This window comes from Adiantum capillus-veneris, chromosome 24 (genome assembly GCF_014529385.1).
Source record: "Adiantum capillus-veneris isolate H3 chromosome 24, ASM1452938v2, whole genome shotgun sequence".
NCBI lineage: Eukaryota > Viridiplantae > Streptophyta > Polypodiopsida > Polypodiales > Pteridaceae > Adiantum > Adiantum capillus-veneris.
This window is the reverse complement of record NC_140954.1, coordinates 62,881,987-62,898,903: the sequence shown is the minus strand read 5'-3', so window position 1 is coordinate 62,898,903 and position 16,917 is coordinate 62,881,987. Positions and strand designations below refer to the sequence as shown.

At 49.0% G+C, this 16,917-nt stretch overlaps 1 protein-coding gene and 1 long non-coding RNA gene across 5 annotated transcripts in view; both read right to left on the bottom strand.

Moving 5' to 3' along the window:
• LOC147426475 (uncharacterized) overlaps positions 1 to 8,997 on the bottom strand; it is a 32,378-nt gene extending 23,381 nt beyond the window's left edge. For both annotated transcript variants that reach the window (XR_015186293.1, XR_015186294.1), the window contains exon 1: positions 8,857 to 8,997. This is a non-coding gene — a long non-coding RNA (uncharacterized LOC147426475). The remainder of the gene's footprint in view (positions 1 to 8,856) is intronic.
• A 14-nt stretch (positions 8,998 to 9,011) lies between these two features.
• Positions 9,012 to 16,917, bottom strand: part of LOC147426474 (uncharacterized) — a 200,302-nt gene continuing 192,396 nt past the window's right edge. For 2 of the 3 annotated variants that reach the window (XM_086498111.1, XM_086498113.1), the window contains exon 19: positions 9,012 to 9,146. The gene's annotated coding sequence lies outside the window, so the exon portion shown is untranslated. Of the gene's footprint in view, positions 9,147 to 9,219; positions 9,308 to 16,917 lie in introns of those variants that run through there. The other variant, XM_086498112.1, reaches the window with a different exon arrangement.

The window sequence follows — 16,917 nt, the reverse complement described above, 5'->3', positions numbered from 1 at the left end:
GTCGAGCCGTGGAGAGAGCAAGCATCAGCCGAAGAACACGTAGCCACACCTGCTGAGCCGAGGGACAGTCCCAAAGAGAGTGATGCTGACTCTCCACAAGGTGGTCACAAGCTGCACATGCGGCCGAGAGACCACTATGCACTAGCCAACTCCCAACTGCTGTAGCTCTGTGTGCGACCAGCCACTGAAACAAGGTGACTCGCCTCGGCTGTCTGGAGTCCCACAACCTCTCCCAGAAGGCTGCCAAGAACTCTGATGTGAGACCCTCCTCCTGCCAATGAGGTGTTGCAGCGGGGCGGGCCTCTCTCTATGTTGCTAGTATATGACGTCCTAGTCGAACAGTCTACTGAAAGAACGGGACACCTGGGTGGTTTGCAGAAGAGAAGGGGTCCCTCCAGCGCCACTCACCAGGATCCCACTGTACTCGTGCCAGTGGACAACACTCCCAAGCCTACAGCCTCCAGTGTCCAGTCTCAAGAGCTGCTGGGTCAGGATCTATGACACAAGTCCTCCCACAGATGCCCACTACTCGGATCCTCTGAAAACAGCACTCTGCCACCTGCGGGGCCTTTACTACAACTCGCTGTAGGCGTCCCCCACCCTGAAGCTCGAAGAAAACGGATGGAACACTCTTTGAGCAGGCCCTGACTGAGATGAGAACCTCCAATTGTGTGAAGGCTCCCATCCACATGGGTGCTACTGGTTCGAGAGGCGTAAGCCACTCAGCTTGAACTGCCTCTGAGATGTCGTGGCACATGCTCTGCACCCCTCTCATGCCCTGTAGAGCTGGAACCCCTGCACCTCCTTTGACAAGCATGTGAACTCTAACCAGTCACCTAGAGAGCGCGCTGGACCCGCTGCCATGGGACCCCAGGAAACATGAGGCCGACTACCAACCAAGTGACCTCTCTGAGTGCTAACCATGGGGTTCCAGACAAGGGGCTGCCGTAAGCGCTCCTCCGTACAAGTAGGTTGTCTCTGCTCTAGGCCTCGCCGCAAGAGCTCCCAAGATCGAAGCAAACTCACAGCGAAGCGGTCCTCCAGTCGCCTACTCAAACCAACTCTGCGCATCTCTGTGAAGATGCATCTGGTCGAAGGTTGCCAGGGGCCTCATGCCTGAGGCACCCTAGCGTGAAGCCGCTGTAGCAAGAACTCGTTCTAGAGCTCCTCACCTCGAAGAAGTCCTCTGACGATGAACTTCCCAAGAAGGGCTCTGCTCTGTTGTGCTGGGTCAATGATCCCAAGCCCTCCCTGTGAACAAGGAAGAGTGATGACCTGCCAAGCCACTTTGGCTCGGGCTATCTGAGTGTCATGTCCTGACCAAAGGAAGTTCCTGATCAGCCGCTCTACCTGGCTGATACAAGAACTCAAGAAGATCCAACAAGAAGTGATGTACCACATAGTCGCTAACAACACCTAGTTGGCCACTACTACTCTGCCAGCCAAAGAAAGTCATCCTGAGCTCCAATGTAACAACTTTCTCCTGATAGACAAGAGAACAGGAGCAATCTGCTGCTTGGGAGACAAGTCCAAACCAACCTGACAGCCCAAGTACCGGACTGCAGTCCCTGGGGGAATCCACCTAAAACCCTCTCCTGGCATCCAATCGGGCACAAGAGCACTACCAACCGAAAAAGCCACAGTCTTTCTCCAGTTGATCAGTGCGCCTAATGCACAACAGAAGGTCTCTAGAGCCTGCTCACACCTGTGAAGATTGGCCTCCTGGCCATCTAAGTACAAGGCTGAGTCGTCGGCAAACTCAACGTCCAGTAGCTCATCTCCCCGAATAGGGAGTGCTAAGCCCCGTAGACCAACCTGCTGCGACACCAAAAACCTGCTCATCGCCTCCACATAGAACAGAAAGAGGAAGAGGGTAAGAGGGAAACCCTGTCTGACCGAACGTGTGAGCATGAAGCGATCACCTCTACCTCCTCCCAAAAGTACCTGACTGTGAGCCTGTCTGTACAAAGCTGACACCCCTATGATCCAAGCATTTGAGAAGCCCATCTTGCGTAGAGTGCCCTCTAGAAAGTCCCAGTCAACTTTGTCGTATGCCTTCTCAAAATCGAGAAGAAGAATCACTAGGTCCTCACCACGGAGCCGTGCTAGGGTAGAAGCCTCCCAAAAAGTAAAGATATTGTCAAGGATACTGCGCTCCTTGACAAAACCTGTCTGAGTCCCATGTATAAGGCTCTCTAGAAGTGGCTGAATCCTCAAACTCAGAGCCTTGGCAAGAATTTTGTAGGCTAAGTTGAGGATGGTGATGGGGCGCCACTGTCGAATCTCATCCAAGGAGCCACCCTCCTTGGGAGTGAGGTAGATCAAGCCCTCACTCGCGCTGTCAGGCATCACTCCTGTGTGCAAGATGTACTGAAAAGCACTACAGAGATCTGGGCCAAGCAGGTCCCAGTACTCCAAGATAAAACTAGGAGTCAGCCCATCCTCACCTGGACAGCTACCACGGGGGAAGGCCCTAAGAGCCGTATGCAGCTCCTCAAGCTGAAGTGCAGCTCAAGCCTCTGACGCATCTCCTCAGTCACAAGACAAGGGATTTGTGCCCAAACTTGCTCCCTGCATGCATCCTGACGCTCTGACTAGGGCTCTGCAGCCAATAACTCACGGTAAAAGTCAGTAGCAACTGCACGCATATTCTCGAGCTCAGAAGCAACTAACCCGTCGGGACTCCTCAACTAACTGACCTTTACATGCGAATGCCGAGGTCCCACTGCCTCAAAGAAAGCACCAGTCACTCTGTCGCCCACCTGGGTCCACTGAGATGCTTGTCGGTGGAAAGCAAACTCATGTCGCCTCTCCTCTATGCTAACAAGCTCCTGTTGAGCCTGCTGTAGCTGCTCCTCCAACCAAGGACTGTCTGGATGCTGCTCCTGCATCCTCTGTAATGAAGAAATGCCCCGTCTAAGACGTTGCTTTTCCTCTCTCGCTGCAGCCCGACAAGCCAGAGACTCCTGGAGAAAGAAACGACTAATCTGAGCTAGGCCTGAGGCCACTCTGTCAACAGGAGAATCTTGCCTGTCCAAGCTCTCTGTCCAGAGAGCCTCTACCCGCTCTCTGAGTGCTGAGTCCACCAAGACCCTCTCTGGGATGCGAAGCATCGTGCTCCCACTCCTCTGCCTGTCTGCCACTATGAGGATCACTGGTGCATGGTCCGAGAAGGAAGTCCCTGCCAGAATGCCCACTGTCCCTCCAAGGTCACTGAAATGGTCACTAGTGTAGAAGCGATCTATCCGCGATAGATTCACTCCTCCCACTCTGCGGTCCGAACGAGAGAAGCCAAGGCTGTCTCGGGGCCTCACAAAACCAGAGTGTTGCCAAACATCTGAGACCCTCAGAGTCATACAAAACCTCTCCCAAGCTGCCAGCTCAACTCCATGCACAGTAGCAAGGCTACCACCAATCCTGTTAGAAGGGTCCTCCAACATGTTGAAGTCCCCTCCTATGCACAAGTGTTCTGCCTGCGGCAGACTCAACTATCTGTGACCAAAACTCTGCTGCCCACTAGGCAACCCTAAACCTGCATAGTAATCCACTGAGCCCTTCCTGGCACAATAATCCCTCTGCCCACAATGGCCTCCTGCAAAGAGTCCACAATAGTCATACATACCTCACCCTGGATGCCTCCAGGTCCAAAAGCAGCTGACCAAAAAGTATCATATCGTCCACGCAAGAGCTGACCACAACGTCTAATGCGGCTCTCACACAAATGGTGCTCCTGAAGCATAAGGAGATCAATCTCTCCTCCCACAAGGCAACGCTGGAGCTCCTGACGCAGTCGACGCCGCTGACGCTGAAACTGGGGCCCACCTAGTCCCTGCACGTTCCATGAGACGATCCTCCTGGGGAGCGAGAGAGAATAGATGCTACCGCAGTAGCTAGACGGGCTATCTTTGAGGCTGGCTTGGATGGGGAGTAATCCGCATCTGAGCCTCCTCTAGATAGGCGTGACTGCAACGAGTGCCTGGCCCAAGCCCAAGCAGAGCGGGCCGTACATAAAGCAACCTCCTCTGTCCAGGAGTCCTCATGAATGTATACATAGCATGGCAAGCACTGTGTATCGGCAAAGAAGTAAACCACAATGTGTCTACATCCTGCTGAATCTGGAGGTGTCACCGCAAACTTGGCCAATGGCCACAAAGTCTGAAGCATGTCTGTAACTTCTAGTTCTCCCATGTGGTGAGAGAACTCTAGGACCTGTGTGTACAACCATCCCAACACCGAGTCGAGAGTCCACTCTGTCTGGTCCCTGCCGCAAAGGGGAAAAGAGAAGCCAACTGCTGAGTCCAAGGCCTCTGTCCCCCTAGCTGCAAGGAACAGAACATGACCCTGAAGCAGGCTTCCTCATGGTCTGCTGAGGGGTCGCTGAGAAAACGAGTGAAGTTGTAGTCGAAGAAGTCCCATCGACGCCGGATGTCAATGCTAGTCAGACCACGAGAGATAGCTGCAAGGGGAGACGTCTGTACCTATAGAGGGGGCCGCAAGAAAGGCTGGCCCTCTCTCGCCAAGCGACTCGTGGCAAAGGCGCTGCGAAGAGATCTCCTAGCAGCCGGAGAAGGCCCTGCCCCCTGGGTGGACTGTGGAACTAAAGCGGGAGAGGGGGGAGAAGGAGCAGGGGGGAGCGGTGGAGAAGATGGGCGGGGGGAAGCGGCAGAGGTAGAGGGGGGGGGGGGGGGGGGGGAGAGGCGGCGGGAGTAGGAGGCGGGGGGGAGGATGAGAAAGAAGGGTGGAACTCTTGGGGGGGAGGGGCTGTCGAGGGTGCAGCTGGGGTGGGGGCTGGAGCAGGGACCTCATCCTGCTCAAGAGGACCAAACCGGTTCCCCGTGGGAACCCACTGCTGTTGAGTAGGCGCCTGAGAACCACTCTGAGTGCCAGGCTGTCGCTATGGCCCCTGTGGTCGTCGACCACGGACCTGCTACCATCCCTGATCTGCTGGAGCCCCAGGCTCAGAGGGTGGCTCTGCATGTGTGCGTTGTGTCTCCGTCTGTGTCTGCTGGCCAGCCCTTGTAGGCTGGGGCTGAGGCTATGGTGTAGGTCGAGACCTCCTCCATGGACAGGCCTTCGCTAGATGGCCCATCTGTCGACATACAAAGCACTGGTTCGGAAGGCCCGAATACTCCACACTCTGTCTAAACCAACCCCCACTCACCCGAGGCAGAAGAATAACCTTCGGGAGCGTGTGAGTGTCTCTCACCAAAACGCGAACTGAGGGAATGCCTTGGGAGCTACTGAGGCTGCCGTGCGAGGTGTCTCCAGGACCGTCCCAATGGCTGAGCCGATCCTGGACAAAAGTGGTAAGTACACCCTCCGCAAACCCGGAAAGCAGACGGAGATGGGGATGTCTGCCTCCTCTACTAGAACATCCGAAGCAGGGTCGAAACCATGTCTCCACTGTCGAAAGTAGGCTCGTGCTGCTCGGATGGTCAACGGACTCATGGCGATGACCTTGGACGCCATCTCGGAGGTCTCAAACTCCTCGCTCTGATAGTAACCTCGTCCGAGTATCTGCACGCCCAAGATCTTGCCCACCTCTGCAAGAAGGCGGGCCTGGAGAAGGTCACGCAACTCTCCTCTGCTAGGTCGGGTGTTGAGAATCGTGCAGATGACAGAAGTCGCCTGCAAGCGCTCTACCTCTGCGGCTAGGCTCGCTTGCTCTGTCGGCGAAAGAGCAAGTCGAATGGTGGGCTCAGCGCGGTCGGACGAGCGGGCTTCGGATGAGTCCCTCTTTGGCGGAACTGGAGCCTCCATCTGTGTCTACTGCTGTGGCGAAGGAGCGGACGTGAAGAGACTCTGCAACCGAGCATGCCGAGCACGTCCAAAGAAGAAGTGCTTCCAAAGCCAAATGCAGGAATCTTCGGGAAAGAAGAAGACGGGAGGGGGGGGGGGGGAGAGAGCAGAAAGGCGAGCAAAGTGTGGGATCACAAGAGGCAGCGGGCCGGGGGGAGAAGGGGCAGGCGGGGACGGGAGGCAGCGCGAGGGCAAGCAGGGCGGGGGGCAGCACGAGGATAGCGGGGGGGGGGCGCAGCGATGGCGCAGCAGGGGGGGGGGCGTTCAGCAGTAGGGAGCAGCAGAGCCCTTCAGCCAACGTCTGTGTATGCGTCATCGGATCATCTTCTAGATATATGGTCCAGCGTCGTCGTCTAGAGTAGCGAGTCTATACACACAACACTGCTTCACCATCCCTGCACATCTGAGCCTCAACACCCCATTGTACCTGTGAGTCCTGGGCTGGAGCTGAGTGTGCTGCCACGCCAGAGTCTGTATCAGTTCTTTGAGATAGTCGAGTCATATGTTGTGGTCTGCTGTTGTGTCTCTGTGAGCTTTGTTGTTGTCTATTTGTTCCTTTGTTTTCAGTCTGTTTTGAGTGAGATTGTCACGCACATTGCACTGAGGAGCACCCACTGTAGAGAGCACGACACACTATCCGCGCTACAGTAATTGCCAAGCAGAACACCCACCCTGTACTGTTTCTTTGCTCTTGAATCTCGTGCTAGACGCTTCTCGAACGAGAAGCTTGCTTATCAAAAATCTGCCTTTCCTTTCTGTCCACTGCTTCCTGACAACCGCCTCCTTTGTTACTTCAAGGTCCCGAGAGAGAGAGAGAGAGAGAGAGAGAGAGAGAGAGAGAGAGAGAGACCTCTTTTGCTCTTGAGTTCCGTGCTAGACGCTTCCCTCTCCTCTCCTTCATGTTCCTCTCCCTCGCCAAATAAACACACTTCTTCTTCTTCGACTACTCCTGCTCTCCAAAACACACTTGCTTGTTCTTCTTCGACTCCACCCGCTCTCCACAACCTTGCTTCTTCTTCGTTCACTCCCCAAAGAGCTCTCGTCAAAAATCTCCCGAAAAACTGTCCAAAAAACTGCAAAAACGGGGCCCCTATGGGCGTATGAGACTTCCCCTCTCTATTTCTGTCAAACAAGCTATTTTCAGACTACTTTTGCATGTGAAACATCCTCTAATTGCGGCTCTGACTTGCCTTCCAAGCACTCACATGACCCACCTCTTAGGAGGGGCACCGACGGCACCGTTGGTGCTCCCCATCTCTCTCTCAAAAAGCATTTGCCCTTAGGGGCGCGGGAACCACATCGCCACGCGGGCTGCCACGTCAGCATGTCACTGTTCGCGAGCGGCGGCGCCGCTTTACCACCGCGGGCCACCACGGCCGCTCAACAGATTGCCCCCGTTCCAGTACTCCTTGGATGCACCCTCCCTATCTATCACATGGACAGAGATCACTAGACTCATACGTCAGGATCTGATTCAGCTAAATACAAGGAGCACATGGATATAGCTGATACAGGAGTTGGGAACGAAGATGGCTTTCTATAGATAGCATCTTCTCCAACTCACGGAGGACAGATTTGTGTCACAGAGGACGGATTTGTGACGAGGCCTGGATACATGGATACACACTTATCTCAAGGGATACGTGTGCTATTGGCCAGATACGCACATCCTCGCATCAGCTTCAGATCGAGACTGGTAGATTTCGTGGAGTACCAGCAGAGGCCAGGATATGTCATTAATGTCAAATTGAGCCAGAGACAGAGCTGCACTACATATGTCACTGCCCTGTGTACTATGAGATCCGTGGCCACTTTCACTGCTTGTTCAAAGAGGGTTTTGGACCACTTTCTAGAGTCATGAGATACCCAGACCAGAGATGCCTAGGTCTGTTTTAACTCGAGCTACGCAGAGACAGGGAGAGCTTGCTGAGGAGGTGACGGGAGAGCCAGTCTCAGAGGCAAATCACAGATTTCCTTACACCAGACAATGAGCAGCCAGAAGAATGCTCCCCACAGCAGAGTTCAGCTTCAGATCACACCCACACCAAAGGTACGTTGATCGATCAGGCGATTGAGCTAGGGAGATCTAGATGACCATGATCATGGGGGGCTTCACACTATCGGAGGAGGCTCCAACAGATTATCCCGATCACCCTAGCTCGACATGCGAGGCGCCCAATCAGAGTACTGACTATGGAGGATATTGATGAGATTCGCCACTGACCAATGAGGGATTTCCTTTGACCTCCCCCCTCCCTTGATCTACCTACCATCTTTATAACGCCCATTGTATCATCCCACCCATTGTACACAGCTCTCATCCCCCCCCACCCCCCCTTCCCTTTTTTTTAAGTTGTACTCGGACATTGTACTAGATTCACCACTTGTAACTTTTTTGGTCTCATAGGTCACTTTGGTCTTCTGTAGACGTTAATATATCATTTCATATCATCTCTCTCTCTCTCTCTCTCTCTCTCTCTCTCTCTCTCTCTCTCTCTCTTCCTTCTTCTCGGGTGTATGTGTGTGCTAATAAAAAGTAGAAAATGGTATAACCTTTCTATCACCCAAGTGTGGTAGATTGGTTATGCCATTTCCCTCTTGAATAATAGGTCAATCTCCTCGTCGGCTAGATCTTTTAGGTCTCTTGGGATAGTTTCCTACGACGTTAAAACTCTCTTCTTTTTCTTCTTCTTCTATCACCCAAGTGTGGTAGATTGGTTATGCCATTCCCCTCTTGAATAACAGGTCTTGAGTTCAACTCCTCGTCGGCTAGATCTATAAGGTCTCTTGGGATAGTTTCCTACGACGTTAGAACTCTCTTCTTTTTCTTCTTCTTCTTCTTCTCTCTCTCTCTCTCTCTCTCTCTCTCTCTCTCTCAACAAATGCTAGTTACTAACCATGCATTGTTGCCTAAGAAGCATCACCACCTCATGGAGTGGCTTATGGCTCCATCCAACAAGATATTTCTTATCCATCTTGTCTGGTCTTTGTTCTGGTTAAAAAAAAAATCAGTAAAGTTTGCTATATAACATGGTATAGCTGAATAGTGATACTTACACCAATAGAAAGTGATTCGGAGGTATGTAGAGATCTATGAGATCTCTCATGCATTAGAATACGAGACTCCTTTCAGCAAGCAAACATGACCATTGGCCTTGATATTGCAAGTCGCTGTGAGGTCCTCTTGCACACGTGATAGCCACTAGAAGTATTGTCTCCATCCATCAGTGGAGCATCTCTTGACCTCGGTGGTGGTGAAGAAGCTGGTAAAAATGAAAATATGGCAGGTGCGGTTTACAAATATGAAGCATCTGATGTCCTTCCTTGACAACGCAGAGGCTTGCTTCCTACAAGAAAATGTAACTTAAATTCAGTTTAGAATTAAAAAAATTATGATAGTGTTTAGCATAATGGCTTATACCTCATGTTAGATTATAGCCCAGATAATAATTCCTAGGTCAGCTTAGTATCTAACTGTGTGTGCTTGGTGGATACTGTGGGGAGGGATCTGAATTTAGACAACAAACAAAAAAGTATCAGTTGTACGTACACATAAAAACTCTGTTTCTCAAATTTAGATTTAAACCTGTGTCCATCAATTGTATCTCGTCTAGAAGAATCCTTGCCTAGATATACCTATTGTAGTACAAATGATAATCAAGAAACTATCTGCACCATTCATCTTCCAAGAGCTTTCTATTTTCAGGCATCTACTTCCTTGAGACATTGAAATGCATACTTTCACGGCTAATTGGAGACCGTGTCTACCTATTCATTAGTTCAAAAGAAAGGAAGCTCCAAAGTCATTAATATCTCTCTACCTAAATTTGACAGATTTCCTTGCTAGATGATAACTGTAAAAGTGCTTGTAGATAGATATATTTCTAGATGTCCATAATTTTCTTTGATAATTTGCTTTTTGGTTGTCCTCCATAAATTCTCCATGTGACATCATTTTTTCTTTTTTGTTACTAAAATCTTCTCTAGGTATAACAAGTAAGTAATTTTGATAGAACATCAGCTCCCAAGGTAGTAAAGGGATTGCCAATAACGACCCCTAATCACAAACCACCCTCGCCTGCATGGAGCCGATCACTTTGAAGGCAAACAACTTGCATATAATGGAGAGGAGAGCCGCTTTAATCCTGGACCGTCTAGTTAAAAACACTGGAATTCACAATTATTTTAAACAAGACTGCAATCTCGTGTATGGATCCAATGAGTTCAATGTTACGATTGAGTAACTAAGACTCAAACATGGTGGCAAGATTATCAAAAATAAAAAATGAACAAGTAAATGGTCGCACCGAAGATGCCTTGCCAGTGCTCGTTGACCAACATCCAAGTGCTTGCGTTATTCTAATAACTCCATCTTTTGCTCAAACAACTTTCAATCAGCTTTTAATCACGTTCTTGAATCTTTTTGGTGTCTTGCAGGTGATCATTTGCGATGAAGCATCAACTCTTGGGGCAAGAATGGAATTACTCTCCACATTTGTAGCACACGACATGACAGGGTGACGGGTGTGAGAGGTCGAGGTTGGGGCTACAATAACGGTGTAATAGCTTTTCTCTGTCACAAAAATACCCTGAATATGAGGCTTTGGCGCAGCTCCAATCGGAACTACTTAGGGATCATACGAGGCAAATACTCAGGTCTTGTGTAGGATGTCACAAAATGAGGCAATTTTTGTATGTTGGAATGCATAAATGACATCATGGTTTCAGATGCATGGCTTCACCATGGACAGGCTGCCCCCTTTCTAGTAATCTCTTCAGACACCCTCGATGTCTCTTACACGGGTGGAAATTACTAGACTCATTCGTCCGGACCTGATCCAACTGGATACCAAGAGGACTTGGATAGAGCCGCCACAGGAGTTGGGCACAAAGATGGCTTTCTATAGAGAGCATCTTCTCCACCTCACAGGAGATGGGTTTGTGATTCGACCCAGCTACATGGATACACATATGTCTCATGGTTTCCGGTGTGCCATTGGTCAGATACGCACATCCTCACATCAGCTGGAGATTGAGACTGGTAGATTCAGAGGGATACCAGCAGACAACAGGATATGCCGCTTATGCCAGCTAGAGCCAGAGACAGAGCTACATTACATATGTCATTGCACAGTGTACTATGGGATTCAGGGTCGTTTCCACTACTTATTCAGAGAGGGTTTCGGTCCTTTCTCTAGGGTCATGAGTTATGAGGATCATAGATGTCTTGGGCTATATCTACTTGAGTTACACAAATATAGTAACACTTTACTGGGGAGAGCTAGAGAGAGACAGTCCCAGAGACAGATTACAGATTTCTTTTCACTAGATATGGGACAGCCAGAGGAGCAGTCATCACTGCAGAGCTCAGCCCACACTCATTCAACCACTACCGGCACTCTCATCGATCGAGCACTGGAGGTACGGAGATCCAGACGGCCACGATTGAGAAGAGGGGCTACACAGCATCTACTGAGACTATTGCAGAGGATTTCAGCCATACTCTCTCGACATCCAGAGTGCAGATGAGGATGGATTCTGATAGTAGTAGTATCACAGCATCGACGGAGACTATAGCAGAGGATTTCAGCCATACTCTCTCGACATCCAGAGTGCAGATGAGGATGGATTCTGATAGTAGTAGTATTTTTGTACCCAGATGTCACAACCCTAATTTCTGGAAACCCTAATCCTAACTGCTGGCTGAAACCCTAAAATGGCTGGAAACCCTAAAAGCAGGCAGCCATGCCACGCGGCTGCAATGTACGGATATTTCCGGAAATCACGGAGGTGAAAAAAAAGAAAAAGAAAGAAAGAAAAAAAAACCTTTTTTTTTTTTTGAGCGACGCAAATCCCAGCTTTTGGGCTACCTCTTTGCTTTATTTTGCTCTCATTGAGAGAGAGAGAGAGAGAGAGAGAGAGAGAGAGAGAGAGAGAGAGAGAGAGAGAGAGAGAGAGAGAGAGAGAGAGAAACTGCTTTTGAACTGAAAGCTTTTGGGGCTCTGCTTTTGGGCATCCCTTGTAATCTTTATATACACGGTCTAGGGCTCACTCTGCAGAGCATCTGGACGCAAAGTCTGAGAGTGAAACCCTAACCGCTCTTTGTACTTTGACATTGATTTAATACATAAAGAAATACAAAAAGGGCCACCAGTCTTTGGGGCCAATATCTCTAGGCACGGAACTCCGCCGGGCCAATGCAAATCTATTGTGATCTGTGAATTGTTTTGAAGTGGTTATTTGGTGCTATCGCGATTGATTCTTGACTTGGAGTGTCCAAGTTTGTTACAGTGGTATCAGAGCATGGCCGATTTCTCTTCTACGGGAAATCCGATACCCAATTTTTTTTCTGCGGCACCTATGGCTTCACGCAAGGATCAGTTGACTCCCTCTGCATCTGGACATGCGGACAGGGATCACAACGAAGATTCAGGCAGAGAGTATGGCCCACCACGGCCTACTTAGGCGAAGCAAAGAGATATGAAGCATCGTCAATTGATCGGCAATGCAACAAAGATGATGCTGAGTTTTCGAAGGATCCGAAATTGGCAAAATATATGAGCGAGACTTCTTTTCAGGAAGTGCATACGCAGTGGTAGAAAACCACTACACCACCCCTGAAACCCGCTCTCAAGAAACCTTCTGATCACAAACAGTATTCAGAGAACGAATTACGAGAGGTGATTGATGCACAGATTGCTCAGCTTTTTGAAGCGCAAAAGAAAGCCAAAAAGCACGGCGAAAACCAGAAGAAAGGCACTGACTTTGTCACAAAGTGATGACGTGGCGGACAACAGAAACCCTAAAATTCCTGCAAACCCTAATTTCTGCCAGAAACCCTAATTTCCGGAAATAGCGGAGACTGAAATTTATTTTTTATTTATTTTTTATTTTTTGGAAAATGATGAGCGATGCAAATTTCGCTTTTTCTCTACTTAAATGAGAAAGAGAGAGAGAATGATTTTGCTTTCATGTTTTGACTCTCTGTGAGAGAGAGAGAGAGCAATTGCTTTTGATTTGAAGCTTTTGGGGCTCTGCTCTTGGGCATCCCTTGTAATCTTTATATACACGGTCTAGGGCTCACTCTGCAGAGCATCTGGACGCAAAGTCTGAGAGTGAAACCCTAACCGCTCTTTGTACTTTGACATTGATTTAATACATAAAGAAATACAAAAAGGGCCACCAGTCTTTGGGGCCAATATCTCTAGGCACGGAACTCCGCCGGGCCAATGCAAATCTATTGTGATCTGTGAATTGTTTTGAAGTGGTTATTTGGTGCTGTCACGGTTGATTCTTGACTTGGAGTGTCCAAGTCTATTACAGTGGTATCAGAGCACGGCCGATTTCTCTTCTACGGGAAATCCGATCCCCGAAATTTTTTTCCGCGGCACCTATGGCTTCAGGCAATGATCAGTCGACTCCTTCTGCATCTGGAGATCCGGGCTGGGATCACAACGAAGATTCAGACAGAGAGTATGGCCCGCCTCGGCCTAATCGGGCGGAGTAAAGAGAGATGGAGCGTCGTCAATTGATTGGCGATGCAACAAAGATGATGCTCATTTTGCCAAGGATCCGAAGATGGCAAAATATATGAACCAGACCTCTTTGGAAGAGGTACAGATGGAGTGGCAGAGAACCACAACACCACTCCCGAAACCCGCTCTCTTGAAACCTTCTACCTCCAAGAAATATACGGAGAAGGAACTGGAGAACGTGGTTGATGCATGGATTGCTCAGCTTTTTGATATGCAAAAGAAAGCCAAAAAGCACGGAAAAAAGCAGAAGAAAGGCACTGACTTCCCGGGATATTTGGGTCGTCGGTCGACATTTGACAAGGCAAAGAAATTGAAGAAGCGTGTCGAGTTTGAAGACCTACCCAGTTCTTCTTCTTCTTCTTCTGACAGTTCTTCTAGCTCTTCGGATTCGAGCGAAGAAGACAGAAAAGGTAAAAAGCGAAGCAAGAAGCAACGCTTTGGAAAGAGCAAGAGAAAGGCAAAGAAGGCTAAATCTCGCCCAGAGACTGACAGTTCTACTAAGGACTCGTCTACAGACAGCTCAGATTCCGATGACGGAAAGTTTTATGCGAACAAGAAGAATTTTTACAAAGCCAACCAGTATGACTTTCTCGAAGATAAAAGCAAAAAAGTCCGAGAGTTTAAGGAAGGTGGCCACTCGATCAAGTTTGATACTTTTCTGGATATTCAGATGCTTCGAAGGCTTTGTCTTTTATACAGCAGTTTGACATCGCTTTCGCGGGAGGACGCTATTCAGAGCACTCCAAGATTCGGAGAGCTGCCTCTTACTTTAAGGGGAATGCTCGTACTTGGTGGTCCACGCTTCTATTAAGCAAGACTGTGCCAGTTACATGGCTGAAATTCAAGAGGCTTTTTATTTCTTCTTGGTTGACTCAAGAGTTTGAGCGAGATATATGAGCTGCTTGGAACCATCTCTGGATGACCAAGAGCGATACAGTGAATTCTTATTGTGAAAGATTCTGGAGCTCTTTTCTACCCGCCTCTTCATTCAAGAAGATCTCGTTCAGAGAACAGATTGAGCGGTTTACCTTGGGTCTACCAACAGAAATCCGAAATCACTGCTTGGAACATAAGTCAGCTTCTGTTCAGGAGTTGATGAGTCATGCGAAGCAGGGCTTTGCCATTCACTCTAGCAGTCTAACCTACCCCACAGATGAGGCCATGACACAACGAGCCGAACAGACTTCTCGGAATGAAAGTAGAATGAAAAAGAGCAACCCAGAGAAAAAAAAGGATGCACGACCCAAGCTTACTCTTGAGGATAGAGCTCGCTTCATCAGAGAGGGGAAGTGCTTTGGATGCGGGGAACATGGACATATTTCCGCAAAGTGCCCTGATAAGGCACAGAAAGAACAGAATGATAAAGACGACGACAGATCTGAGAGTTCGAGAGCAGCTGAGGAATGTGGCAGATAAGGCAGATAGAAAACCAGAACTGGTACCACATGGCGTGGGACCTCCACCGAATCTAATGAATGAAAGTACAAAGTTTGCCACTTTTGGGGCAAAGTGAAGGATCAGGAAGCTCTTTTGAAGGAGCCAAGGCAAACTTCTTTTCACTTGGAATTGGCGGCTCGATTTGGAACTACGCCTGACAGACTGACGCCACAGGCGGTGGTAGTTCGACTGGCACCCGGATGGGATGTTGCCATTACACCGAGCATTGGCAAACTTTGTTTGCAATGACAGGGGTGTTCAGGGCACGCGAGTGACGTTCTACTCGGGATCCCTTGGTACCACAAGAACTACGCCGTGGTTGACTACCGGGCCGAGAAAGCGACTTTGATAAATGAAGGGCTTAGAGATTGTACTTGATGAACTTCAGTTTTCTTACTCATTCTTTTGGGAGAACTGAACGATGGATAAAGGTTGAATATGTTTTGACCTGAAGAAAAGAACGCCAAGATTTTTTTTCTCCACGCTCATGCCGATTGCTTTTGAGAGGGCCTGAAGATCATACCATTGATCTGATATCTGGAAGCACGCCACCGAATCGGCCACCTTATCGTGTGAGCCGAGTACAGAATGAAAAGATTATGAACTCAGTGAAAGACCTCTTGGAAAAGGGTCTTGTCCAGCCTCGTACTTCACTGTATTGCTCTCCAGTGTTGTTGGTTTTGAAGAAAGACGGATCTTGGAGAATGTGCATCGATTATAGCACTCTCAACGAAATCACCACCAAGAACAGATTTCTGATTCCTAGGATCGATGATATACTCGACAGGTTACAAGGATCCTCATGCTTTAGCAGGATTGACTTGAAGAGTGGATATCATCAGATCAGGATAGCGCCAGGAGATGTCTACAAGACAGCTTTTCGGACGACTTTTGGGTTATTTGAGTTTTTGGTGATGCCTTTTGGCTTAACCAATGCTCCTGCGACATTTAACCGGATGATGGACAGGATTTTTCGAGAGTACAGGCTATTTGTTGGCACTTTCTTTGACGACATCATTGTTTTCTCCAGAATGAGTCAGAACACAGAGATCATCTGCTTCAAGTCTTTCAAGCATTACGAGATCACACATTAGTGATTAATGCTAAGAAAAGTGAATTTTTCCTACCAGAGATACATTTTTTGGGACACATTGTGTCAACAGCAGGAGTGCAAATGAACCCGGCCAAGATAGAGACTATCCGTGATTGGCCCGATTTGAGGAATGTCCATGAAGTTAGAAGCTTCTTGGGACTGTGTTCGTACTACAGGCGGTTCATACGAAAGTTTGCAGAGGTTGCTTCCCCTTTGCATACCTTGACACAGAAAGGAGTACCTTTTTCATGGGGACCCACAGAGGTGACTGCCTTTCGGACATTGAAAGAGAAATTGACTACGAGAAATTGGCCAGAGCGGGGTTTTGCCATTCTCTCGGGCAGTCTGACGTACCCCACAGATGAGGTCATGACACAAGGAGCAGAACAGACTTCTCGGGATGAAAGTAGAAAGAAAAAGGGCAATCCAGAGAAAAAGGATGCACGACCCAAGCTTACTCCTGAGGAGAGAGCTCGCTTCATCAGAGAGGGGAAGTGCTTTAGATGTAGGGAACATGGACATATCTCCACGAAGTGCCCTAAAAAGGCATAGAAAGAACAGAATGATAAAGATGACGACAGGCTTGAGAGTTCGAGAGCAACTGAGGAACGTGGCAGAAAAGGCAGATAGAAAAGCAGAACTGGTACCACATGGCGTGGGACCTCCACCGAATTTAATGAATGAAAGTACAAACTTTGCCCCTTTTGGGGCAAAGTGAAGGATCAGGAAGCTCTTTTGAAGGAGCCAAGGCCAACTTCTTTTCACTGGGAATTGGCGGCTCGATTTGGAATTACGCCCGACAGACTGACGCCACAGGCGGTGGTAGTTCGACTGGCACCCGGATGGGATGTGGCCATTACACCGAGCATTGGCAAACTTCGTTTGCAATGACAGGGGTGTTCAGGGCACGCGAGTGACGTTCTACTCAGGATCCCTTGGTACCACAAGAACTACGCCGTGGTTAACTACCAGGCCGAGAAAGCGACTTTGATAAATAAAGGGCTCAAAGAATTGTACTTGATGAACTTCAGTTTCTTTACTCATTCTTTTGGG